At 44.6% G+C, this 26,929-nt stretch overlaps 1 protein-coding gene across 6 annotated transcripts in view; it reads left to right on the top strand.

Moving 5' to 3' along the window:
- The window catches only part of LOC141110635 (cell adhesion molecule CEACAM1-like), a 165,261-nt gene that overhangs the window by 34,594 nt on the left and 103,738 nt on the right, over positions 1-26,929 (top strand). The window lies entirely within an intron of this gene.

A 26,929-nucleotide genomic window follows, 5' to 3' on the forward strand; every position in this document is an offset into this window, starting at 1 on the left:
TTGGTCTGGGGGTCCATACAGAGCCATGTTATAGGGATAGATTTATGTGGGACAAAGAAAGCTTACCAAGCAAGTGTGCCATAGTGCTGCAGTTTATTGTGTTCATGGTGAAAGTTGAGTGTTTCTAAAGGACGTGGTTTATTGACAAATCTTTATACATCTGCCTGCATCAGCTTCCTTTTACGGCTCTTGGTATTTACTGCTTTGAAATGTCATGTGACCAAAATCAAGTCTGGAAAGCTGTCATCTGCCAGGTGTCCCTGACTGCTGATCCCACTTTGGCTAATGTCTGAATGTTGACCTATCTACTCTCAGGGCACCAGTTCAACATTAATGCTGATCCAGGGAGCCCCCCTGAACCCCAACTCAGTCCTTTCCTGGTCAGCATCAATAAGACAATCATTATAGATTTGTGAATCTTTTGTTATGTTCAGCAATGAGCTCCAAAAATAAAAGCAAATCACTGAAAATGATGACCACTATAGTGAATAACATAGGTTTAGCTTAGTGAATTGAGCATATGGCCTCTCAAAACTGAGTGGTGAGATGTCAGCCTACCCTGTCTCTGGGGGGTACCACCAGCTCTAGGGGTATGGGGGGGTGCTACATATTAGAGAACACAATACAAATGGAGCACTTCTAGTAGTACTAGAAGCATACCTCCCAACTTTTTGAGATGGGAATGAGGGACATCTATCAGCAAAAGTATGCATGCATAGGACACACCCCTTGCCACGCCCCCTTAAAGGAGAATTGAAAAAAACAAAAACAAAACAAGATTGGTTAAACCCACAAGGGCTTTTTTTTTTTACCACTACTATTCCTTTATATTGGCTTTTGGAGATTTCAAATGCAGCAATTTATAAATCAAATGAAAGGTTTAGCGCTGGAAAATACTTTTTGATAGATAAAAAGTGCATTTTATATACATCTATATAGATCAGACCAAAATGAGGGACAAATGAGGAGGAATGAGGGGCAGAAGGACATTGCTCCAAATAAGGGACAGTCTCTCGAAATCAGGGACAGTTGGGAGCGATGCTAGAAGATCCAGAATTTTTTTTCTTTCTTTGCTTGTCTTTTTTTTCTACATGATTGTTTATATTTGGAAAAATCTTTGAATAAAGAGTTATATGTGAAGGGAGAAAAGGGAGGAGGAAAAAAAAAAAAAAAAGAAGATCCGGAATTTGTAATAAATCAGTATATAGTGCTACTACTTTGGGTAGCCAGGAAAACACAGTACTGTGTATTGTGGCAATCAAGCTTTGGCTCACACCATAGGGATTTCTGGCTCCATTGTAGATGATCTTCAATGACAAATTATTGTGTACATAACCAATGCAAGATGGTCCCTGTGCTGCTAAAAAATACTCTCTCGCTATTACCACATATTTCTGATGAGAGCTGCTTCCACCATCGTACAATCCACACAATAAAAAAAATATATAAACATAAACAAGTGAAGCACTCAATGCCAATACACCATTATATGAAGTGCTATCTAACCAACAAATAAATCACATCATACCTTTGTATAACACCATGTGCAGTCTTTGTCGGATTTGGCTGCCTATTCTGCCTGTGTCCCGTCCCGCACCGTAGACGCCCGCCGCCATCTTATGGCTTGCTGGCAGTTCAGAGCCCTCCGTTTCTGGTTTCGGGGATCTGAGTGACAAGCAGACGCTCTGCCCTGATTGCCTGTCAGCCGAGTTGTCGGAGACCGCAGGACAGGTGAGCGTAGGAGGAGAGTCGCCTGCAGATCCCGTCCTTCAGCTCCGGATCCCCGCGGCCCAACGCCATTTTGCGTCCTGCCGGCCCGACCTTCTCTGCCTCCGGACACTGTGAGTAATAGCTCTCCCCCCTCGTGGATGCCCAGAGTAGAGTATTCACCTGCCGCATTACCGGGGTCCCGAGGCCTGAGCCCGATCATCCAATTTATGACCCGTGAAGAGCGGAGTCTACCCGGCGGGCTGTCCCCATCAGGAAAGCCCGCGGCTCCATCCTAGACCTGGAGGTAGGCGGCCATCTTGCTACTCTAACTCCATTCCACCTTAATCTTCCATCCGCACAGCTACCTCCTCTTCAGATTTAATGCACAGGAGGATTATTAACCATCTCCCACAATCATTTACAGGTTCTCCTTTGCAACTCATTACTAAATTTGATTCTTGTAATATGGCCGCAATATCTATGTAATCAGATGTGAATGTGGTGAGCCCTGTCCAGCTACCGGCCTTACAGTTCCAGCTATGCACGCCAAGACACCTAAAACCCGATCCACAATAGGTAAACGATACGGAAAAGGGTTGAAATCTTACACGGTTGCCTCCGGCTCCATCCAGCAATACTTAGCTGGCGAACGCAGTGGTCAGGTCAGAACATCAAGACCAAGTGTTTCTCCTTCCTCCCATGCTGCCTCTGTGAGGGAAAGCTCTCCTGCCTCTTCTTACTGTTCAGACCTCCTGGATGATTCTGGATCCCCCGCTGGCTCCGAAATGACGACTCTGATGAATGGTCTTAAAAAAGAACTTGCTGGGATGTTTCACAGCCTGGAGAAATCCATTAAGAAAGAAATTACAGCTGTGAGAACTGACATGTCTCACCTCCTGGTCAGAGTTGAGGAAACGGAACAGCGTCAGGACTCCCAAGCATCAGCTATAAAAGAATTGTAGGAGACTGTCACTCAACTTGCTTTTGCTCATCATGCCTCTCTTTACAAACTCGAAGATCTCGAGAACCGTAACCCTAGAAATAACTTACGTATCAGAGGGTTACCAGAAGCAACCAATGATCTAGAGCCATCGATCCGAGGTATTTTCAATACAATACTGGGAAATCTGGTCACTGACCCACTACGATTTGATCATGTGCACCGTGCTCTGCTCCCTCGCAACGCAAACTCAGATCAGCCCAGGGACGTTATATGCCGCTTGCACTACTTTGAAGACAAAAATGTCATCATGACAAAAATGCGGAACACTCCTAACATTGACTTTGACTGTGCAGTCATTTATATATTCCCTGATCTGTCCAAGGAAACCCTCATTTGCCGCAGAGCGCTAAAACCGCTCCTTGAACATTTGCGCACAGACGGGATTACGTATAGATGGGGTTTTACGGCCTGCCTGATTGCCACCAAAAATGGCCGTTCCCACACTCTTCGCTTTCACAAGGAACTTCTTACCTTTCTACAGGATCTCCATCTTCCACCTGTAGAGCTCCCAGGTTGGCAGGACCCCATCCCAAAATTCTCGAACCCCCTGGACCCCCCTTGGCAGAAAACGTCATCAATGAAACAGCGCACTTCAATGCCAGGATCCGCACAAAAACAGCTGAGTTATGTCTTTTTCTACTCATCCCCACTCTCTATATGCTAATACCCATTCTTTCAATGTTTTATTTGTCTTGGTCGGACATTTGGAACTCTTTACCAGCTTCATTGGCTTATAGGATTCGGACCTGACATTCTTTCCTATTTTTTTTTTTTCTCTTTTGGGTATCCCATTTTTCAAGTTCAGTTTCACTGGGCCCGATTGGTTCAGCTGCACACTCTCTTACAGGTTATGTTAAGTTCAAGTTGCTGTTGATACTGTTATTGTCTTGGTTCTTGTAATCTCCCTTCCTCCCTTCATAGTTTATCGCTGGAGCTCATTTCGTATAACTATAATGTGTTTTATTTACAGGCTGGGGGCTGTCGGGGCTCATTGCTCCTCCACGCCTCTTCCTCAGTACATCCCCCGCCCCCCCCTCCCTTTTGGGGTTGGTGAGACCGGGCTGCCCACAGGGTTTCTAATCAAAACTCTCACTGGAGTACTGGATGGCCGCCAGCTCTCTCTCTCCCCACAGGGATCACTGCAGATTTCTGCGTGTTTCACCTGTATTCCCCACAATTCTGTTAATGCATATACATGTTTTCTTTATGTGCTTAACCTCTCTTCTTATACTTCTCCAAACTATCTTTTCCCACCGCCCCCCCTTTTTCCCCCCTCCCCGTTGGCATGGGTGGAAATATAGGCAGAGGAATCCCACTCCGCTGTACCAATGGCTACTCTGACAATTACATCTTATAATGTCCGGGGGCTTAATGTCGCCGCTAAACGGCACCAAGTAGTACGTGAGCTAAGGCAAGCCGCCTGCTCTATTGCCATCCTTCAGGAAACGCACTTAACCCACACTACAGCCTCTCAGACACCAACATGGTCAAGGGAGTTGCCATCGGGTTCAGCAGTGGGGTACCTTTTCACTTATCTGATATGCTTGCAGATGATTATGGTCGTTTTCTCTTTCTTAAGGGCTTCTTAGGCAACACCCAGTGTACGTTTGCAAACATTTATTGTCCAAATCACAATCAACCAACTTTTTTTTCATAAACCCTAACTAAATTATCACAATTTGCTAAAGGTATTATTGTTCTTGCAGGTGACATAAACATGCCTCTTGACCCATCAATGGATACATCCCAGGGCCGCTCGAACATATCATTTAAACGCTTAGCTTTTGTTAAAAAAAGGCTCCTTGATTATCAATTAATAGATGTCTGGCGCCTGCTCCACCCTAAGGATAAAGACTTCTCACACTTCTCCGCGACACACCAGTCCTATTCTAGAATAGATAAAATTTTTCTAGATCATTTCCATCTTCCTCTCCTCAAATCTACTCATATAGGAACAGCAACTATATCTGACCATGCACCTGTGACAATGCGCATGACAATGCCCACCAATAGCTGGAAACTTAATGGTTCTCTTCTCTCTAACCCAACTGAAGTATCCATATTAGCCTCCCATTTGACGCAATACTTTAAAGAGAACATCCCCTCTGTGGCTTCTCCATCGCTGGTGTGGCCACTATGAGAGGCCAATTAATTGAGCTCAGTGCGAGAAAAAAAAGGGAGCATGGTCACCAAATTGCACAGATCTTGCAGCAAATAACAGACCTTGAAAAACAGCATAAGCTTACCCTCCATAGCACTCACCTCAATGCCCTCACACTTAAACGTGAAGAACTGAAAAATCTTCTAGACTTAAGCTGGCCATACATCATCCAATTTTCTTATTCAATTGTCTTTAGATTTACTTTCAACTATGTAGTGCAAGGGCCTGCCTGATTGATTACAAATTGAAAGTGTTTACGTTTGATCTCCTATTATATGGTTTTGGTAAATCTAAAGGAAAGTTGTACAAGAAAATTGTATAATGTATGGCCAGCCTTAGACACTAAATGGAAATTTCAACGCATATCGCAGAAATTCTATGAGTGGAGCAATAAGCCAAGTAAACTACTTGCTAGATCCCTACGGGCTAAACAAATGAAGTCATTTATCCCTAAAATTAAACTCCCAACAGGGGAGCTTGTCCATGCAACCCCATACATTGCCAAAGCTTTTAGGGAATTTTATGCAGATCTTTATAATGTCACAAATGGTCTATCCCCCTTTCTCCAACAGAGAGGCGTAATCGTATGCTTTGTAATTATTGTATATGTATATTCGGTGTATGTCCTATGTACATTTCCATGTGAGTCCACTCCACGATTGCATATTCACATGTGTTTTTGGATTAGCATTATTATATTTCTCCTTTTTTTCCAAAATTCATTTTTGGCTTTTCTGGGAACACGGTTGCGTCCTGCTTTTATTGTCATGCGATTTATTTACAATGTTTTTACACTTTCAATATGTGTGATTCAAATATTTTTCATGCACACACATATTTGGATAGTGTCTCTTTTTAGTTTCTCAATTTGGGGCCACTACATGCACTTCCGGGTCATTACTAGCAATTCCGGGTGGTTTTCATGAAGGTGCTGGGCGATGATGTCTCTTACTTCCCAGCATTGACCTGTCCTGATCTGCACATTCTGACGTTTCACATTTTTTTCACCACGTATGTGCACTATACGTCATGCTCTGTCGTTTGGGGCTGACGTTGCTATTTCCTTCACTGAGATCCTCCCCCTCCCTAGCATCACCCAGTCACGCTTTGCCGTCCGTTGGTGACGTGCTGCCTCCTTCACTGAGGTCCTCCCCCTCACCAGCGTCACTTAGTCTTTTCCACTACGCATGCGCACATCGCGCATGCGCGGTATTTTTGGCTATACCTGGATGCGCGCGCAGATTGCCGCGCTTGTTTACAACGAACGGTTTTGTATTTTCACTTGGGACTTTACCTTTTACACACTGTATACTGCACTTTTCGGCTCGTTACGAGTTTACTACATTCTTATATATAGATATTTTTATATATTTTTGTTAGCCATGTCATTTTTGGATCTTTTCACTTCCGGTGCCCATATTAGTGCTAAGATGAGGCGTGGAACGCACGCCGGGTGGCCATTTTGGCCAATACCGGAAGTGATGTTTTTTTCATATGTGGAGCTGATTCCCATGAATACTGATGCACCCCCTATATATATCCTGTTGGCTACAGTGGGGGGAACCCCCCAGATGACGTCTATGAAGACGAAACGCGTTGGGTAGGACCCTACTGTCGCCACTCTTTTATAGCGCTGTTTTTTATATCTACATGTGAGCATATTTCTTCATTTTAATAAATTTTTCTTTTTTTAATACGGATTCACACTATGTGGCTATTCCTCATTTTCTCTATTTATTACCATCTTCTTTTGGCTCATAAAACATCGCCTTGAGGGATACAACTACATGTTGGTCATTCCAAATATTCCATCCCCCCGGGACTCGTGGGACCATCCACATCTGTGGGACTATCCACACCCCTCCGGATTCGGGCACCGCTTTGAGGGATACAGTAATTTGTGGGACCATACACAAACATCGCCTCTCCGGGCCACTTACAGCCACTCACCACCTAAGCCTTATCCGACCCAACTCGGCGTATGCCCCTTTGGGTCCATCCTATCTGGTAAGCCTTCTCATCTCTCGGTGGGAGTGTGTCTGTCTTCATTTTGGATGTCATATGTCCTTGTTTTGAAATGTTTTCCTGAAGACTTCCTATTGTCATATATATGGATGATCTTTCCTTATTACACATTTTTGGAATTGTTGGCCTAACGGCCTTTATATTGGACGTTTTCTAATTTTATAGCGCTACGCTTATTGTATTATCCTTTCATTTAACAGATCCCGTCCTTCAGCTCCGGATCCCCGCGGCCCAACGCCATTTTGCGGCCTGCCGGCCCGACCTTCTCTGCCTCCGGACACTGTGAGTAATAGCTCTCCCCCCTCGTGGATGCCCAGAGTAGAGTATTCACCTGCCGCATTACCGGGGTCCCGAGGCCTGAGCCCGATCATCCAATTTATGACCCGTGAAGAGCGGAGTCTACCCGGCGGGCTGTCCCCATCAGGAAAGCCCGCGGCTCCATCCTAGACCTGGAGGTAGGCGGCCATCTTGCTACTCTAACTCCATTCCACCTTAATCTTCCATCCGCACAGCTACCTCCTCTTCAGATTTAATGCACAGGAGGATTATTAACCATCTCCCACAATCATTTACAGGTTCTCCTTTGCAACTCATTACTACATTTGATTCTTGTAATATGGCCGCAATATCTATGTAATCAGATGTGAATGTGGTGAGCCCTGTCCAGCTACCGGCCTTACAGTTCCAGCTATGCACGCCAAGACACCTAAAACCCGATCCACAATAGGTAAACGATACGGAAAAGGGTTGAAATCTTACACGGTTGCCTCCGGCTCCATCCAGCAATACTTAGCTGGCGAACGCAGTGGTCAGGTCAGAACATCAAGACCAAGTGTTTCTCCTTCCTCCCATGCTGCCTCTGTGAGGGAAAGCTCTCCTGCCTCTTCTTACTGTTCAGACCTCCTGGATGATTCTGGATCCCCCGCTGGCTCCGAAATGACGACTCTGATGAATGGTCTTAAAAAAGAACTTGCTGGGATGTTTCACAGCCTGGAGAAATCCATTAAGAAAGAAATTACAGCTGTGAAAACTGACATGTCTCACCTCCTGGTCAGAGTTGAGGAAACGGAACAGCGTCAGGACTCCCAAGCATCAGCTATAAAAGAATTGTAGGAGACTGTCACTCAACTTGCTTTTGCTCATCATGCCTCTCTTTACAAACTCGAAGATCTCGAGAACCGTAACCCTAGAAATAACTTACGTATCAGAGGGTTACCAGAAGCAACCAATGATCTAGAGCCATCGATCCGAGGTATTTTCAATACAATACTGGGAAATCTGGTCACTGACCCACTACGATTTGATCATGTGCACCGTGCTCTGCTCCCTCGCAACGCAAACTCAGATCAGCCCAGGGATGTTATATGCCGCTTGCACTACTTCGAAGACAAAAATGTCATCATGACAAAAATGCGGAACACTCCTAACATTGACTTTGACTGTGCAGTCATTTATATATTCCCTGATCTGTCCAAGGAAACCCTCATTTGCCGCAGAGCGCTAAAACCGCTCCTTGAACATTTGCGCACAGACGGGATTACGTATAGATGGGGTTTTACGGCCTGCCTGATTGCCACCAAAAATGGCCGTTCCCACACTCTTCGCTTTCACAAGGAACTTCTTACCTTTCTACAGGATCTCCATCTTCCACCTGTAGAGCTCCCAGGTTGGCAGGACCCCATCCCAAAATTCTCGAACCCCCTGGACCCCCCTTGGCAGAAAACGTCATCAATGAAACAGCGCACGTCAATGCCAGGATCCGCACAAAAACAGCTGAGTTATGTCTTTTTCTACTCATCCCCACTCTCTATATGCTAATACCCATTCTTTCAATGTTTTATTTGTCTTGGTCGGACATTTGGAACTCTTTACCAGCTTCATTGGCTTATAGGATTCGGACCTGACATTCTTTCCTATTTTTTTTTTTTCTCTTTTGGGTATCCCATTTTTCAAGTTCAGTTTCACTGGGCCCGATTGGTTCAGCTGCACACTCTCTTACAGGTTATGTTAAGTTCAAGTTGCTGTTGATACTGTTATTGTCTTGGTTCTTGTAATCTCCCTTCCTCCCTTCATAGTTTATCGCTGGAGCTCATTTCGTATAACTATAATGTGTTTTATTTACAGGCTGGGGGCTGTCGGGGCTCATTGCTCCTCCACGCCTCTTCCTCAGTACATCCCCCGCCCCCCCCTCCCTTTTGGGGTTGGTGAGACCGGGCTGCCCACAGGGTTTCTAATCAAAACTCTCACTGGAGTACTGGATGGCCGCCAGCTCTCTCTCTCCCCACAGGGATCACTGCAGATTTCTGCGTGTTTCACCTGTATTCCCCACAATTCTGTTAATGCATATACATGTTTTCTTTATGTGCTTAACCTCTCTTCTTATACTTCTCCAAACTATCTTTTCCCACCGCCCCCCCTTTTTCCCCCCTCCCCGTTGGCATGGGTGGAAATATAGGCAGAGGAATCCCACTCCGCTGTACCAATGGCTACTCTGACAATTACATCTTATAATGTCCGGGGGCTTAATGTCGCCGCTAAACGGCACCAAGTAGTACGTGAGCTAAGGCAAGCCGCCTGCTCTATTGCCATCCTTCAGGAAACGCACTTAACCCACACTACAGCCTCTCAGACACCAACATGGTCAAGGGAGTTGCCATCGGGTTCAGCAGTGGGGTACCTTTTCACTTATCTGATATGCTTGCAGATGATTATGGTCGTTTTCTCTTTCTTAAGGGCTTCTTAGGCAACACCCAGTGTACGTTTGCAAACATTTATTGTCCAAATCACAATCAACCAACTTTTTTTTCATAAACCCTAACTAAATTATCACAATTTGCTAAAGGTATTATTGTTCTTGCAGGTGACATAAACATGCCTCTTGACCCATCAATGGATACATCCCAGGGCCGCTCGAACATATCATTTAAACGCTTAGCTTTTGTTAAAAAAAGGCTCCTTGATTATCAATTAATAGATGTCTGGCGCCTGCTCCACCCTAAGGATAAAGACTTCTCACACTTCTCCGCGACACACCAGTCCTATTCTAGAATAGATAAAATTTTTCTAGATCATTTCCATCTTCCTCTCCTCAAATCTACTCATATAGGAACAGCAACTATATCTGACCATGCACCTGTGACAATGCGCATGACAATGCCCACCAATAGCTGGAAACTTAATGGTTCTCTTCTCTCTAACCCAACTGAAGTATCCATATTAGCCTCCCATTTGACGCAATACTTTAAAGAGAACATCCCCTCTGTGGCTTCTCCATCGCTGGTGTGGCCACTATGAGAGGCCAATTAATTGAGCTCAGTGCGAGAAAAAAAAGGGAGCATGGTCACCAAATTGCACAGATCTTGCAGCAAATAACAGACCTTGAAAAACAGCATAAGCTTACCCTCCATAGCACTCACCTCAATGCCCTCACACTTAAACGTGAAGAACTGAAAAATCTTCTAGACTTAAGCTGGCCATACATCATCCAATTTTCTTATTCAATTGTCTTTAGATTTACTTTCAACTATGTAGTGCAAGGGCCTGCCTGATTGATTACAAATTGAAAGTGTTTACGTTTGATCTCCTATTATATGGTTTTGGTAAATCTAAAGGAAAGTTGTACAAGAAAATTGTATAATGTATGGCCAGCCTTAGACACTAAATGGAAATTTCAACGCATATCGCAGAAATTCTATGAGTGGAGCAATAAGCCAAGTAAACTACTTGCTAGATCCCTACGGGCTAAACAAATGAAGTCATTTATCCCTAAAATTAAACTCCCAACAGGGGAGCTTGTCCATGCAACCCCATACATTGCCAAAGCTTTTAGGGAATTTTATGCAGATCTTTATAATGTCACAAATGGTCTATCCCCCTTTCTCCAACAGAGAGGCGTAATCGTATGCTTTGTAATTATTGTATATGTATATTCGGTGTATGTCCTATGTACATTTCCATGTGAGTCCACTCCACGATTGCATATTCACATGTGTTTTTGGATTAGCATTATTATATTTCTCCTTTTTTTCCAAAATTCATTTTTGGCTTTTCTGGGAACACGGTTGCGTCCTGCTTTTATTGTCATGCGATTTATTTACAATGTTTTTACACTTTCAATATGTGTGATTCAAATATTTTTCATGCACACACATATTTGGATAGTGTCTCTTTTTAGTTTCTCAATTTGGGGCCACTACATGCACTTCCGGGTCATTACTAGCAATTCCGGGTGGTTTTCATGAAGGTGCTGGGCGATGATGTCTCTTACTTCCCAGCATTGACCTGTCCTGATCTGCACATTCTGACGTTTCACATTTTTTTCACCACGTATGTGCACTATACGTCATGCTCTGTCGTTTGGGGCTGACGTTGCTATTTCCTTCACTGAGATCCTCCCCCTCCCTAGCATCACCCAGTCACGCTTTGCCGTCCGTTGGTGACGTGCTGCCTCCTTCACTGAGGTCCTCCCCCTCACCAGCGTCACTTAGTCTTTTCCACTACGCATGCGCACATCGCGCATGCGCGGTATTTTTGGCTATACCTGGATGCGCGCGCAGATTGCCGCGCTTGTTTACAACGAACGGTTTTGTATTTTCACTTGGGACTTTACCTTTTACACACTGTATACTGCACTTTTCGGCTCGTTACGAGTTTACTACATTCTTATATATAGATATTTTTATATATTTTTGTTAGCCATGTCATTTTTGGATCTTTTCACTTCCGGTGCCCATATTAGTGCTAAGATGAGGCGTGGAACGCACGCCGGGTGGCCATTTTGGCCAATACCGGAAGTGATGTTTTTTTCATATGTGGAGCTGATTCCCATGAATACTGATGCACCCCCTATATATATCCTGTTGGCTACAGTGGGGGGAACCCCCCAGATGACGTCTATGAAGACGAAACGCGTTGGGTAGGACCCTACTGTCGCCACTCTTTTATAGCGCTGTTTTTTATATCTACATGTGAGCATATTTCTTCATTTTAATAAATTTTTCTTTTTTTAATACGGATTCACACTATGTGGCTATTCCTCATTTTCTCTATTTATTACCATCTTCTTTTGGCTCATAAAACATCGCCTTGAGGGATACAACTACATGTTGGTCATTCCAAATATTCCATCCCCCCGGGACTCGTGGGACCATCCACATCTGTGGGACTATCCACACCCCTCCGGATTCGGGCACCGCTTTGAGGGATACAGTAATTTGTGGGACCATACACAAACATCGCCTCTCCGGGCCACTTACAGCCACTCACCACCTAAGCCTTATCCGACCCAACTCGGCGTATGCCCCTTTGGGTCCATCCTATCTGGTAAGCCTTCTCATCTCTCGGTGGGAGTGTGTCTGTCTTCATTTTGGATGTCATATGTCCTTGTTTTGAAATGTTTTCCTGAAGACTTCCTATTGTCATATATATGGATGATCTTTCCTTATTACACATTTTTGGAATTGTTGGCCTAACGGCCTTTATATTGGACGTTTTCTAATTTTATAGCGCTACGCTTATTGTATTATCCTTTCATTTAACAGATCCCGTCCTTCAGCTCCGGATCCCCGCGGCCCAACGCCATTTTGCGGCCTGCCGGCCCGACCTTCTCTGCCTCCGGACACTGTGAGTAATAGCTCTCCCCCCTCGTGGATGCCCAGAGTAGAGTATTCACCTGCCGCATTACCGGGGTCCCGAGGCCTGAGCCCGATCATCCAATTTATGACCCGTGAAGAGCGGAGTCTACCCGGCGGGCTGTCCCCATCAGGAAAGCCCGCGGCTCCATCCTAGACCTGGAGGTAGGCGGCCATCTTGCTACTCTAACTCCATTCCACCTTAATCTTCCATCCGCACAGCTACCTCCTCTTCAGATTTAATGCACAGGAGGATTATTAACCATCTCCCACAATCATTTACAGGTTCTCCTTTGCAACTCATTACTACATTTGATTCTTGTAATATGGCCGCAATATCTATGTAATCAGATGTGAATGTGGTGAGCCCTGTCCAGCTACCGGCCTTACAGTTCCAGCTATGCACGCCAAGACACCTAAAACCCGATCCACAATAGGTAAACGATACGGAAAAGGGTTGAAATCTTACACGGTTGCCTCCGGCTCCATCCAGCAATACTTAGCTGGCGAACGCAGTGGTCAGGTCAGAACATCAAGACCAAGTGTTTCTCCTTCCTCCCATGCTGCCTCTGTGAGGGAAAGCTCTCCTGCCTCTTCTTACTGTTCAGACCTCCTGGATGATTCTGGATCCCCCGCTGGCTCCGAAATGACGACTCTGATGAATGGTCTTAAAAAAGAACTTGCTGGGATGTTTCACAGCCTGGAGAAATCCATTAAGAAAGAAATTACAGCTGTGAAAACTGACATGTCTCACCTCCTGGTCAGAGTTGAGGAAACGGAACAGCGTCAGGACTCCCAAGCATCAGCTATAAAAGAATTGTAGGAGACTGTCACTCAACTTGCTTTTGCTCATCATGCCTCTCTTTACAAACTCGAAGATCTCGAGAACCGTAACCCTAGAAATAACTTACGTATCAGAGGGTTACCAGAAGCAACCAATGATCTAGAGCCATCGATCCGAGGTATTTTCAATACAATACTGGGAAATCTGGTCACTGACCCACTACGATTTGATCATGTGCACCGTGCTCTGCTCCCTCGCAACGCAAACTCAGATCAGCCCAGGGATGTTATATGCCGCTTGCACTACTTCGAAGACAAAAATGTCATCATGACAAAAATGCGGAACACTCCTAACATTGACTTTGACTGTGCAGTCATTTATATATTCCCTGATCTGTCCAAGGAAACCCTCATTTGCCGCAGAGCGCTAAAACCGCTCCTTGAACATTTGCGCACAGACGGGATTACGTATAGATGGGGTTTTACGGCCTGCCTGATTGCCACCAAAAATGGCCGTTCCCACACTCTTCGCTTTCACAAGGAACTTCTTACCTTTCTACAGGATCTCCATCTTCCACCTGTAGAGCTCCCAGGTTGGCAGGACCCCATCCCAAAATTCTCGAACCCCCTGGACCCCCCTTGGCAGAAAACGTCATCAATGAAACAGCGCACGTCAATGCCAGGATCCGCACAAAAACAGCTGAGTTATGTCTTTTTCTACTCATCCCCACTCTCTATATGCTAATACCCATTCTTTCAATGTTTTATTTGTCTTGGTCGGACATTTGGAACTCTTTACCAGCTTCATTGGCTTATAGGATTCGGACCTGACATTCTTTCCTATTTTTTTTTTTTCTCTTTTGGGTATCCCATTTTTCAAGTTCAGTTTCACTGGGCCCGATTGGTTCAGCTGCACACTCTCTTACAGGTTATGTTAAGTTCAAGTTGCTGTTGATACTGTTATTGTCTTGGTTCTTGTAATCTCCCTTCCTCCCTTCATAGTTTATCGCTGGAGCTCATTTCGTATAACTATAATGTGTTTTATTTACAGGCTGGGGGCTGTCGGGGCTCATTGCTCCTCCACGCCTCTTCCTCAGTACATCCCCCGCCCCCCCCTCCCTTTTGGGGTTGGTGAGACCGGGCTGCCCACAGGGTTTCTAATCAAAACTCTCACTGGAGTACTGGATGGCCGCCAGCTCTCTCTCTCCCCACAGGGATCACTGCAGATTTCTGCGTGTTTCACCTGTATTCCCCACAATTCTGTTAATGCATATACATGTTTTCTTTATGTGCTTAACCTCTCTTCTTATACTTCTCCAAACTATCTTTTCCCACCGCCCCCCCTTTTTCCCCCCTCCCCGTTGGCATGGGTGGAAATATAGGCAGAGGAATCCCACTCCGCTGTACCAATGGCTACTCTGACAATTACATCTTATAATGTCCGGGGGCTTAATGTTGCCGCTAAACGGCACCAAGTAGTACGTGAGCTAAGGCAAGCCGCCTGCTCTATTGCCATCCTTCAGGAAACGCACTTAACCCACACTACAGCCTCTCAGACACCAACATGGTCAAGGGAGTTGCCATCGGGTTCAGCAGTGGGGTACCTTTTCACTTATCTGATATGCTTGCAGATGATTATGGTCGTTTTCTCTTTCTTAAGGGCTTCTTAGGCAACACCCAGTGTACGTTTGCAAACATTTATTGTCCAAATCACAATCAACCAACTTTTTTTTCATAAACCCTAACTAAATTATCACAATTTGCTAAAGGTATTATTGTTCTTGCAGGTGACATAAACATGCCTCTTGACCCATCAATGGATACATCCCAGGGCCGCTCGAACATATCATTTAAACGCTTAGCTTTTGTTAAAAAAAGGCTCCTTGATTATCAATTAATAGATGTCTGGCGCCTGCTCCACCCTAAGGATAAAGACTTCTCACACTTCTCCGCGACACACCAGTCCTATTCTAGAATAGATAAAATTTTTCTAGATCATTTCCATCTTCCTCTCCTCAAATCTACTCATATAGGAACAGCAACTATATCTGACCATGCACCTGTGACAATGCGCATGACAATGCCCACCAATAGCTGGAAACTTAATGGTTCTCTTCTCTCTAACCCAACTGAAGTATCCATATTAGCCTCCCATTTGACGCAATACTTTAAAGAGAACATCCCCTCTGTGGCTTCTCCATCACTGGTGTGGCCACTATGAGAGGCCAATTAATTGAGCTCAGTGCGAGAAAAAAAAGGGAGCATGGTCACCAAATTGCACAGATCTTGCAGCAAATAACAGACCTTGAAAAACAGCATAAGCTTACCCTCCATAGCACTCACCTCAATGCCCTCACACTTAAACGTGAAGAACTGAAAAATCTTCTAGACTTAAGCTGGCCATACACCATCCAATTTTCTTATTCAATTGTCTTTAGATTTACTTTCAACTATGTAGTGCAAGGGCCTGCCTGATTGATTACAAATTGAAAGTGTTTATGTTTGATCTCCTATTATATGGTTTTGGTTAGGGTTGTCCCGATACCACTTTTTTAGGACCGAGTACAAGTACCGATACTTTTTTTCAAGTACTCGCCGATACCGATTACCGATACTTTTTTTTTAATGTCACGTGACAGTGTTTTTTTTTTCATTTTTTTTTTTTTTTTTTAACAGTGCTTGCTTTTTTTGGGGGGGGGGAGGGGGTGAACGTTGTATGTGTGTGTTATTTTTTTTTTTTTTACAATTTTTATTTTTTACAATAATATTTCTTTTATTCTTTATTGTTTTTTTTTTTTTTTTTTTAATCAGCCCTTTTGGGGGGCTTTGGTGAGATATCAGGGGTCTTAACAGACCTCTGATATCTCCCCCTTGAGACAGAGAAAGAGACAGAGGATAGAGAATCCCCAGTCCCTTTCTCTGCAGCGTCAGCTGCACTGACAATGAATGGAGAGAAGACCGCAGCTTCTCTCCATTCATAAACTGACACATCGTAATCACAGAAGATTACAATGTTTCAGTTATGTGAATGGACAGAGTCAGCTGACTCTATCCATACACAAAGGAAGGAGGGGGAGGACGGAGGAACTGAAGGGGAGAACGGAGGGGACAGATAAGAGCAGAATGGAGGGGACAGATAAGAGCAGAACGAGGGGACAGCGGAGAGGGACAGATAAGGACAGATAAGAGCAGAACGGAGGGGACAGCTGAGAGGGACAGAGGAAAGGAGGGGGCACGGAGGAGGATGCAGTGACAGTCAGCTGTGAGCGATCACCGCTGTCTGTCACTAAAGCTGGTGAAAGCCGCTGGGGGAGAATCTTGTAACTCCCCCACACGCCGATCACAGCTGACAGTCAAGGTATCGGGGGAGGCATCGGGAGCATTTGCCCGAGTACAAGTACTTGGGCAAATGCTCGGTATCGGTGCCGATACCGATACTAGTATCGGTATCGGGACAACCCTAGTTTTGGTAAATCTAAAGGAAAGTTGTACAAGAAAATTGTATAATGTATGGCCAGCCTTAGACACTAAATGGAAATTTCAACGCATATCGCAGAAATTCTATGAGTGGAGCAATAAGCCAAGTAAACTACTTGCTAGATCCCTACGGGCTAAACAAATGAAGTCATTTATCCCTAAAATTAAACTCCCAACAGGGGAGCTTGTCCATGCAACCCCATACATTGCCAAAGCTTTTAGGGAATTTTATGCAGATCTTTATAATGTCACAAATGGTCTATCCCCCTTTCTCCAACAGAGAGGCGTAATCGTATGCTTTGTAATTATTGTATATGTATATTCGGTGTATGTCCTATGTACATTTCCATGTGAGTCCACTCCAAGATTGCATATTCACATGTGTTTTTGGATTAGCATTATTATATTTCTCCTTTTTTTCCAAAATTCATTTTTGGCTTTTCTGGGAACACGGTTGCGTCCTGCTTTTATTGTCATGCGATTTATTTACAATGTTTTTAGCCTTTCAATATGTGTGATTCAAATATTTTTCATGCACACACATATTTGGATAGTGTCTCTTTTTAGTTTCTCAATTTGGGGCCACTACATGCACTTCCGGGTCATTACTAGCAATTCCGGGTGGTTTTCATGAAGGTGCTGGGCGATGATGTCTCTTACTTCCCAGCATTGACCTGTCCTGATCTGCACATTCTGACGTTTCACATTTTTTTCACCACGTATGTGCACTATACGTCATGCTCTGTCGTTTGGGGCTGACGTTGCTATTTCCTTCACTGAGATCCTCCCCCTCCCTAGCATCACCCAGTCACGCTTTGCCGTCCGTTGGTGACGTGCTGCCTCCTTCACTGAGGTCCTCCCCCTCACCAGCGTCACTTAGTCTTTTCCACTACGCATGCGCACATCGCGCATGCGCGGTATTTTTGGCTATACCTGGATGCGCGCGCAGATTGCCGCGCTTGTTTACAACGAACGGTTTTGTATTTTCACTTGGGACTTTACCTTTTACACACTGTATACTGCACTTTTCGGCTCGTTACGAGTTTACTACATTCTTATATATAGATATTTTTATATATTTTTGTTAGCCATGTCATTTTTGGATCTTTTCACTTCCGGTGCCCATATTAGTGCTAAGATGAGGCGTGGAACGCACGCCGGGTGGCCATTTTGGCCAATACCGGAAGTGATGTTTTTTTCATATGTGGAGCTGATTCCCATGAATACTGATGCACCCCCTATATATATCCTGTTGGCTACAGTGGGGGGAACCCCCCAGATGACGTCTATGAAGACGAAACGCGTTGGGTAGGACCCTACTGTCGCCACTCTTTTATAGCGCTGTTTTTTATATCTACATGTGAGCATATTTCTTCATTTTAATAATTTTTTCTTTTTTTAATACGGATTCACACTATGTGGCCATTCCTCATTTTCTCTATTTATTACCATCTTCTTTTGGCTCATAAAACATCGCCTTGAGGGATACAACTACATGTTGGTCATTCCAAATATTCCATCCCCCCGGGACTCGTGGGACCATCCACATCTGTGGGACTATCCACACCCCTCCGGATTCGGGCACCGCTTTGAGGGATACAGTAATTTGTGGGACCATACACAAACATCGCCTCTCCGGGCCACTTACAGCCACTCACCACCTAAGCCTTATCCGACCCAACTTGGCGTATGCCCCTTTGGGTCCATCCTATCTGGTAAGCCTTCTCATCTCTCGGTGGGAGTGTGTCTGTCTTCATTTTGGATGTCATATGTCCTTGTTTTGAAATGTTTTCCTGAAGACTTCCTATTGTCATATATATGGATGATCTTTCCTTATTACACATTTTTGGAATTGTTGGCCTAACGGCCTTTATATTGGACGTTTTCTAATTTTATAGCGCTACGCTTATTGTATTATCCTTTCATTTAACATCTTGTTGGTTGTGTTAGCTGCTCTCCTCCCTTTTTTCTGTGCAGCGCAGAATTATTTTGTATACATGGTGGTGGTGTAATGGTGTGGGGGATAATTTCTTGGCACACTTTGGGCCCCTTAGTACCAACTGAGCATCGCTTAAATGCCAAGGACTACCTGAGTATTGTTGCTGATCATGTCCATCCCTTTATGATTACAGTGTACCCATCTTCTGATAGCTACTTCCAGCAGGGTAATGCACCATGTCACAAAACTCACATCATCTCAAACTGGTTTCTTGAACATGACAATGAGGTCACAGTTCTCCAATGGCCTTCACAGTCACCAGATCTCAATCCAATAGAGCGCCTTTTGGATGTGCAGCTGACAAATCTTCATCAATTGCGTGATGCTATCATATCAATATGGACAAAAATCTCTGAGGAATGTTTCCAACACCTTGTTGAATCTATGCCATGAAAATTTAAGGAAGTTCTGAAGGCAAAAATGGGTCCAACCCGGTACTAGCAAGGTGTACCTAATAAAGTGGCCAGTATATATATACACATATATGTGTGTGTTTATGTGTGTGTTTATTGGGGGATTTAATTCAAGATGTAGATGCATTTACAATGAGCTGTGCCAGTCCAAAACTGAATTTTAGGGCATGGTAGCCCACTTTTATTAAATAAACAAGAAGTTCACATGCACATTAGTTGTCCACGCAGGGGTTTCTGTCACACAAATATCAAACAATAAAAATGCAGAGCCACCTGGCTCACTTGTTGGTAGCACCACTGCTTCTCTTACTAGTCCCTCTGAATGTGGTATCCAGCACTCCTGGATCACTTTGGCTCTCACAGCCTTTAGTTGCAGCTTCCTGCTACACAGCCCACTTCTGGCTTATGGATAGGAGCCAACCTGACTACTGGAACAAGACCTCCTATCTCCTGGCTGTTAGCTGGGACACCTCTGACTCCTCAGTGAAACCCTCTGTTTTCCTTGGTTTCTGCCTGGGGCTCCTCTGACCCTTCAGTGAGACCCCCTGTCTCTTGGCTTATGGCTGGGGCCCTCTAAACCCTAAGTGAGACCTTCAGTCTCCCACACTAGGAGCAGTCTTAAACCTGGGGATAGCTCAGGGCTCCCAGTTGGAGTATATAGCAACCCTGCACACCTGTTTACAGAGACAGACTGCAGGCACCTGGTAAAATCCAGGCACAGGACTGAAAGTTCAGATCCAGAACTACAGAAGCCAGAGAAACCAAAAACATAGCTTTCTCTGCTTAGAAATGATAGTGCAGAACCTCACATTAACCATTAATTTGTCACATTCTCCTCCATTTTCATAGTGGCAGAATCTCACCCTGTCATTTTTTATATATATATATATATATATATATATATATACAATATATATATATATATATATATATATATATATATATATATATATATATATATATATATATATACACACATACACAGTATCTCACAAAAGTGACAACACTGAAGAAATTACACATTGCTACAATATAAAATAGTGAGTGCACAACTTGTATAACAGTGTAAATTTGCTGTCCCCTCAAAATAACTCAACACACAGCCAATAATGTCTAAACCGCTGGCAACAAAAATGAATACACCCCTAAGTGAAAATGTTCAAATTGGGCCCAAAGTTTCAATATTTTGTGTGGCCACCATTATTTTCCAGCACTGCCTTAACCCTCCTGGGCATGGAGTTCACCAGCACTTCACAGGTTGCCACTGGAGTCCTCTTCCATTCCTCCATGATGACATCACGGAGCTGGTGTTTGTTAGAGACTTTGCGCTCCTCCACCTTTCATTTGAGGATGCCCCACAGATGCTCAATATGGTTCTGGAGACATGCTTAGCCAGTCCATCACCTTTACCCTCAGCTTCTTTAGCAAGGCAGTGGTCATCTTGGAAGTGTGTTTGGGGTTGTTTTCATGTTGGAATACTGCCCTGCGTCCCAGTCTCCGAAGGGAGGGTATCATGCTCTGCTTCAGAATGTCACAGTACATGTTGGCATTCATGGTTCCCTCAATGAACTGTTAGAGACTTGTTAGAGACTTTGTTAGAGACTTGTTAGAGACTTTGCGCTCCTCCACCTTTCATTTGAGGATGCCCCACAGATGCTCAATATGGTTCTGGAGACATGCTTAGCCAGTCCATCACCTTTACCCTCAGCTTCTTTAGCAAGGCAGTGGTCATCTTGGAAGTGTGTTTGGGGTTGTTTTCATGTTGGAATACTGCCCTGCGTCCCAGTCTCCGAAGGGAGGGTATCATGCTCTGCTTCAGAATGTCACAGTACATGTTGGCATTCATGGTTCCCTCAATGAACTGTAGCCCCCCCAGTGCTGGCAGCACTCATGCAGCCGCAGACCATGACACTCCCACCACCATGCTTTACTGTTGGCAAGGCACACTTGTCTTTGTACTCCTCATCTGGTTGATGCCACACACACTTGACACCATCAGAACCAAAGAAGTTTATCTTGGTCTCATCAGACCACAGGATATGGTTCCAGTAATCAATGCCCTTAGTCTGCTTGTCTTCAGCAAACTGTTTGCAGGCTTTCTTGTGCATATTCTTTACAAGAGGCTTCCTTTTAGGACGACAGCCATGCAGACCAATTTGATGCAGTGTGCGGCGTATGGTCTGAGCACTGACAGGCTGACCCCCCCACCCCTTCAACCTCTGCAGCAATGCTGGCAGCACGCAAACATCTATTTCCCAAAGACAATCTCTGGATATGAGCATGTGCAGTCAACTTCTTTGGTCGACCATGGCACGACCTGTTCTGAGTAGAACCTGTCCTGTTAAACCGCTGTATGGTCTTGGTCACCATGCAGCAGCTCAGTTTCAGGGTCTTGGCAATCTTCTTATAGCCTAGGCCATCTTTATGTAGAGCAACAATTCTTTTTTTCAGATCCTCAGAGAGTTCTTTGCCATTAGGTGCCATGTTGAACTTCCAGGGAACGGCATGAGAGAGTGAGAGCGATAACACCAAATTTAACACACCTGCTCCCCATTCACACCTAAGACCAGACCAGAACAGGCCTCGCCATGGTCGACCAAAGAAGTTGAGTGCACGTGCTCAGCATCATATCCAGAGGTTGTCTTTGGGAAATAGACATATGAAGATCTCGGTAGGCTAATCGGCCTACAAACATACCTTCCGGTTATCTCTCTCAAGCTGTGGAATGTAAAAGGTAACTTCCGCACGCCGTAAGATCGCTTCTGACGCGTTTCGTCATTACGACATCATCTAAGGGCGTGGTCTCACGGCGTGGCGTTCCAGAATTTATCTGAAAATTTCTGAGTGAGATTAACGCTCTAAATGCCAGAAACTGCTCTATTAAATAGGTGCACATTAGTGGTAACTCGAGTAATGCTCACAGGCTACCAATCTCTTAGTACCTAATTGGCAACGGCCGACACTAAACATTAGACCATTACAATCTTTACTTATATCTCATGTAAGCCTATATAAAAATATTATAAGTACCTTTTAATAAAAGTCATTTTAACTTATCTGTATCTAAACATAGGTAGGCCAGTAGACGTGGTGTATAAGGATTTTGCAAAAGCATTTGACAGTTCTCCATTTTATCCCTTAGACATTCTCCAGACATCTTAAAGGATAAAATATCAGAGACAAACAATAAAAGCAATAAATGGGGCTTTATATCATCTTTTCATTCGCAGTTTAGAGAAGTGGAGACTACCTTTAAGACCCACTGGCATGTCCTATGTCTAGATTAGACTCTTAAAACAGAGCTTCCACCCATACCCAAGTTTAAGAGTCTTATCTAGACATAGGACATGCCAGTGGGTCTTAAAGATAGTCCCCACTTCTCTTTAATGCGAATGAAAAGCTGATATAAAGCCCTATTCATGGCTTTTATTATTTGTCTCTCGTATTTATCCCTTAAGATGTATTCCCTGAGAAGAATGTCTAAGGGATAAAATAAAAAAAGGGATCCTGACCACTCGGCAGGAGCCTAGCGTGGAACCCCCCACGCCATCAATGGGGTGAACACTCGCCCCGCCAACCAAAGGGAACTACGAGAGGCCACACTTTACACTGAAACCAAGAGGAGATATCGGGGGGGGAGAGAAAGGGGGTGTAGCAAGGAGGCAAGCCAGACACCGGACCCCAGAGTAAAAGTCCAAAATATGCTGTAGGGATTTAATAATACATATAGTCGCTTGTTGGTTGTTCTATACTAATAAGTGTCATGACAGACATGATAGGTGAATTGCCCATGCTCAGAGAGGTGAAATAAATATATATATATATATATAGAGTGTGAATGGAGAGTGCTAATGAACATGGTGTAAAAAACCACCAGATGAAAAAACAAACAATAGTGGACACGAGACCTTTACAAGTGATGAGGTGAGAGTGATAAAACTAAAGAAGAAGGAAATAAAACTCCAGAAGAAATCAAGGTGAAGTGTGTGAGCTGTGTCATCTTTAATTTGAATTGTTGGATGCCTTGCCTCCTTTGACAGATAGCTCACTTGTCCAATGCCGGGACATGTGCTGTCTATCATAGATGGGAGCCGATCCAGGAGGGAGAACTTGTGTGCAATTCAAATTAAAGCTGTCACAGCGGGCGACGTCATTCCGTGTGATGATCTGACCGGCTCACCTCTTCCTTTCTGATCCCCTGCACAGATGAGGCTGCATTCCCTGGCACAGTCGAGGCTGCATTGCTGGGCACTGGTGAGGCTGCATTGCTGGGCACTGGTGAGGCTTCATTCCTGGGCACAGGTGAGGCTTCATTCCTGGGCACAGGTGGGGCTGCATTGTTGAGCACTAGTGAGGCTGCATTGTTGGTCACAGGTTAGGTTGCATTGCTGGACAAAGGTGAGGCTGCATTCTTGGGCACTGGTGAGGCTGCATTGTTGAGCACAGGTTAGGCTGCATTGCTGGACACAGGTGAGGCTGCATTGTTGGGCACTGGTGAGGCTTCATTGCTGGGCACTGGCGAGGCTGCATTGCTGGGCACTGGTGAGGCTGCATTGCTGGGCACTGGTGAGGCTGCATAGATGGGCACTGGTGAGGCTGCATTGTTGGGCACTGGTGAGGCTGCATAGATGGGCACAGCTGAGCCCTGCATTCTTTATGTAGTGCACTCCTGAGCCCTGCATTCTTTATGTAGTGCACTCCTGAGCCCTGCATTCTTTATGTAGTGCACTCCTGGGCCCTGCATTCTTTATGTAGCATGCTCCTGAACTCTTCACTCTATCTTTTCTTCATAACATTTGGTAGTGATATCACAAAAAATTCTAAGAAGTATCTTTTTTTTAATCTTTATTTATGGACGAAATGTGAGAAATAACGTATATATCATACAATCATTCCATACACACACACCACATACTGTATATATAATTTGAGGAAAACATGCTTATAAAATAGTTTACCATTTGTCAATAAAAAAAAAGATGTCCCCGGATTTAATTTTAAAATTCTGGTCACCTTACTTTGAAGACACTGCAAAAGCAGAAAAATACCTGTTGATCTATTAGAAACGCACTTAGCTATTAAATTCTTACTGTGGACTAAGTGGTTTTAGCCCTTCTCAGTTTTGTTTTGCTAAACTACTTAAAGGAGACGAATGGGCATAATGAAAAACAAACATTCATGGTCAGCTCTATGATGCAGCATTGGCCTGATGCTGCAGCTGTCCCACATCCGCTTTAAACTCGAGAACTGAAGGATCACATGACCGCTGATGATTCAGTTGCTTGTCTGCTCGAAGAGGAGAGCACTGAGTGGCAGTCACCGCTCTTAGCTCTGCTCTTCCGGTGCTCACTGGAGTACCAGGACGTGGACCTGGCTGGTTCCAGTTCTCAGTTGCTCACTGAAAAGCAGAGCCAGCTGTCAGTCAGGCAGCAGGGTGGATCCCAACAATATTGTTGGGAATCTTCCAAAGCCTGCAGCGGCTCTGCCAGATCAGATGATAACAGGCAATAACCTGCTATCAGTTGACTCAGGAGTACACATTTTTTTTGCTCTTTTGTTATCCAGTGATCCACAGGACATGTATGCCCAAAAAAAGCTTTTTTTCTCTTTAAATCCATCCCACTGAATTCAGCTCCAAAACATAGGCACTAGCTGACTTGTAATACCAAGATAAGAATTGGGAGAGATAAATAGTTTATTTGTGTTAACACAGAACATGTTTAGAGGATATAGGACAGCTTTGAATTTCTAACAAAGATTGACAGATTTTTTTTTTTTGCACTTATAAAAAAGATATAACAGCATGCATCAACTATATATTTAACACACCAAAATGGAGCAAGCTAAAAAGTCATTGTTAGGGTTTACAACCACTTTAAAGCAGCCCTGACATATGAGTATACAGTCAGCAGATTGTAAAAATTGAATAACACATTTTTTTTCCCGCTGTACACCCATTTCTAATGTCCATACATACACTATATTTCCAAAAGTATTGGGACACCTGCCTTTACACGCACATGAACTTTAATGGCATCCCAGTCTTCGTCCGTAGGGTTCAATATTGAGTTGGCCCACCCTTTGCAGCTATAACAGCTTCAACTCTTCTGGGAAGGCTGTCCACAAGGTTTAGGAGTGAGTCTATGGGAATGTTTGACCATTCTTCCAGAAGTGCATTTGTGAGGTCAGGCACTGACAAAAAGTCCTGGCTCACAGTTCCCACTCTAATTCACCCCAAAGGTGTTCTATCGGGTTGACTTCAGGACTCTGTGCAGGCCAGTCAAGTTCCTCCACCCCAAACTCACTCTTCCATGTCTTTATGGACTTTGCTTTGTGCACTGGTGCGCAAACATGTTGGAGCAGGAAGGGGCCACCCCAAACTGTTCGCACAAAGTTGGAAGCATGAAATTGTCCAAAATGTCTTGGTATGCTCACACCTTAAGTGTTCCTTTCACTGGAAATAAGGGGCTAAGCCCAACCCCTGAAAAACAACCCCACACCATAATCCCCCCTCCACCAAATGATTTGGGCCAGTGCACAAAGCAAGGTCCATAAAAACATGGATGAAGAGTTTGGGGTGGAGGAACTTGACTAGCCTGCACAGAGTCATGACCTAAATCTGATAGAACATCTTTGAGATAGAGACTGCAAGCCAGGCCTTCTCATCCACATCAGTGCCTAACCTCACAAATGTGCATCTGGAAGAATGTTCAAACATTCCCATAGACACACTCCTAAACCTTGTGGACAACCTTCCCAGCATAGTTGAAGCTGTTATAGCTGCAAAGGGTGGGCCAACTCAATATTGAACCATATGGACTAAGACTGGGATGCCATTAAACTTCATATACATGTAAAGGCAGGTGTCCCAATACTTTTGGTAATATAGTGTACATGCAAATTTCTCTGTTTCTCATTTATGTGTGAGATTATCTACAGGCATAGGCGTCGTTAAGGGGTGGCTATTGAGGCTGGAGCCCTGAATGTAGAGGCAGTAGCCCCAAGTGTCTAAACGCCGGGCCCTGCAGTGTATAGAAAGGGAGAGAAAAGAAGATAGACAGCAGCAGTGGCAGCCACATTTTACCTGTGTGATCCGGCCGTTGTGGCGCCCACTGCACTGACTGTTACAGGCGGAGTGATATGCCGCCCGGCCTGAGGAAAGCAGCAGGAGATCAGGAGAACGCCGGCACAGCGACGCCCCTTCTCCCTCTACCTTCAGAGTTATGCTGTGTTAAGCAGCCAGCCCAGCAGCAGGAGAATAGAATAACAGCCATGTCGGCTGGGGGGGGGGGCAGAAGTCACAGACGAGAAGATTCAAGAAAAAAAAGGTCTCTCTCTCTCTGTCTCTCTCTCTCTCTCATTTGATGGGGCACAGTGGCTTCATTTGATGGGGCACAGTGGCTGAAATTGATGGGCAAAGTGGCCTCATTTGATGGGCACAGTGGCTTCATTTGATGGGCACAGTGGCTGCAATTGACAGGGCACAGTGGCTGCAATTGACAGGGCACAGTGGCTTCATTTGACAGGGCACAGTGGCTTCATTTGACAGGGCACAGTGGCTTCATTTGACAGGGCACAGTGGCTTCATTTGACGGGGCACAGTGGCTGCAATTGATGGTACTGTGGCTGCATTTGATTGGCACAGTGGCTGCATTTGATGCGGCACAGTGGCTGCATTTGATGGGGCACAGTGGCTGCTATTGATGGCACAGTGGCTTCATTTGACTG

The sequence above is a fragment of the Aquarana catesbeiana genome, linkage group LG10, assembly GCF_042186555.1.
Source record: "Aquarana catesbeiana isolate 2022-GZ linkage group LG10, ASM4218655v1, whole genome shotgun sequence".
NCBI classification, from domain to species: Eukaryota; Metazoa; Chordata; class Amphibia; order Anura; family Ranidae; genus Aquarana; species Aquarana catesbeiana.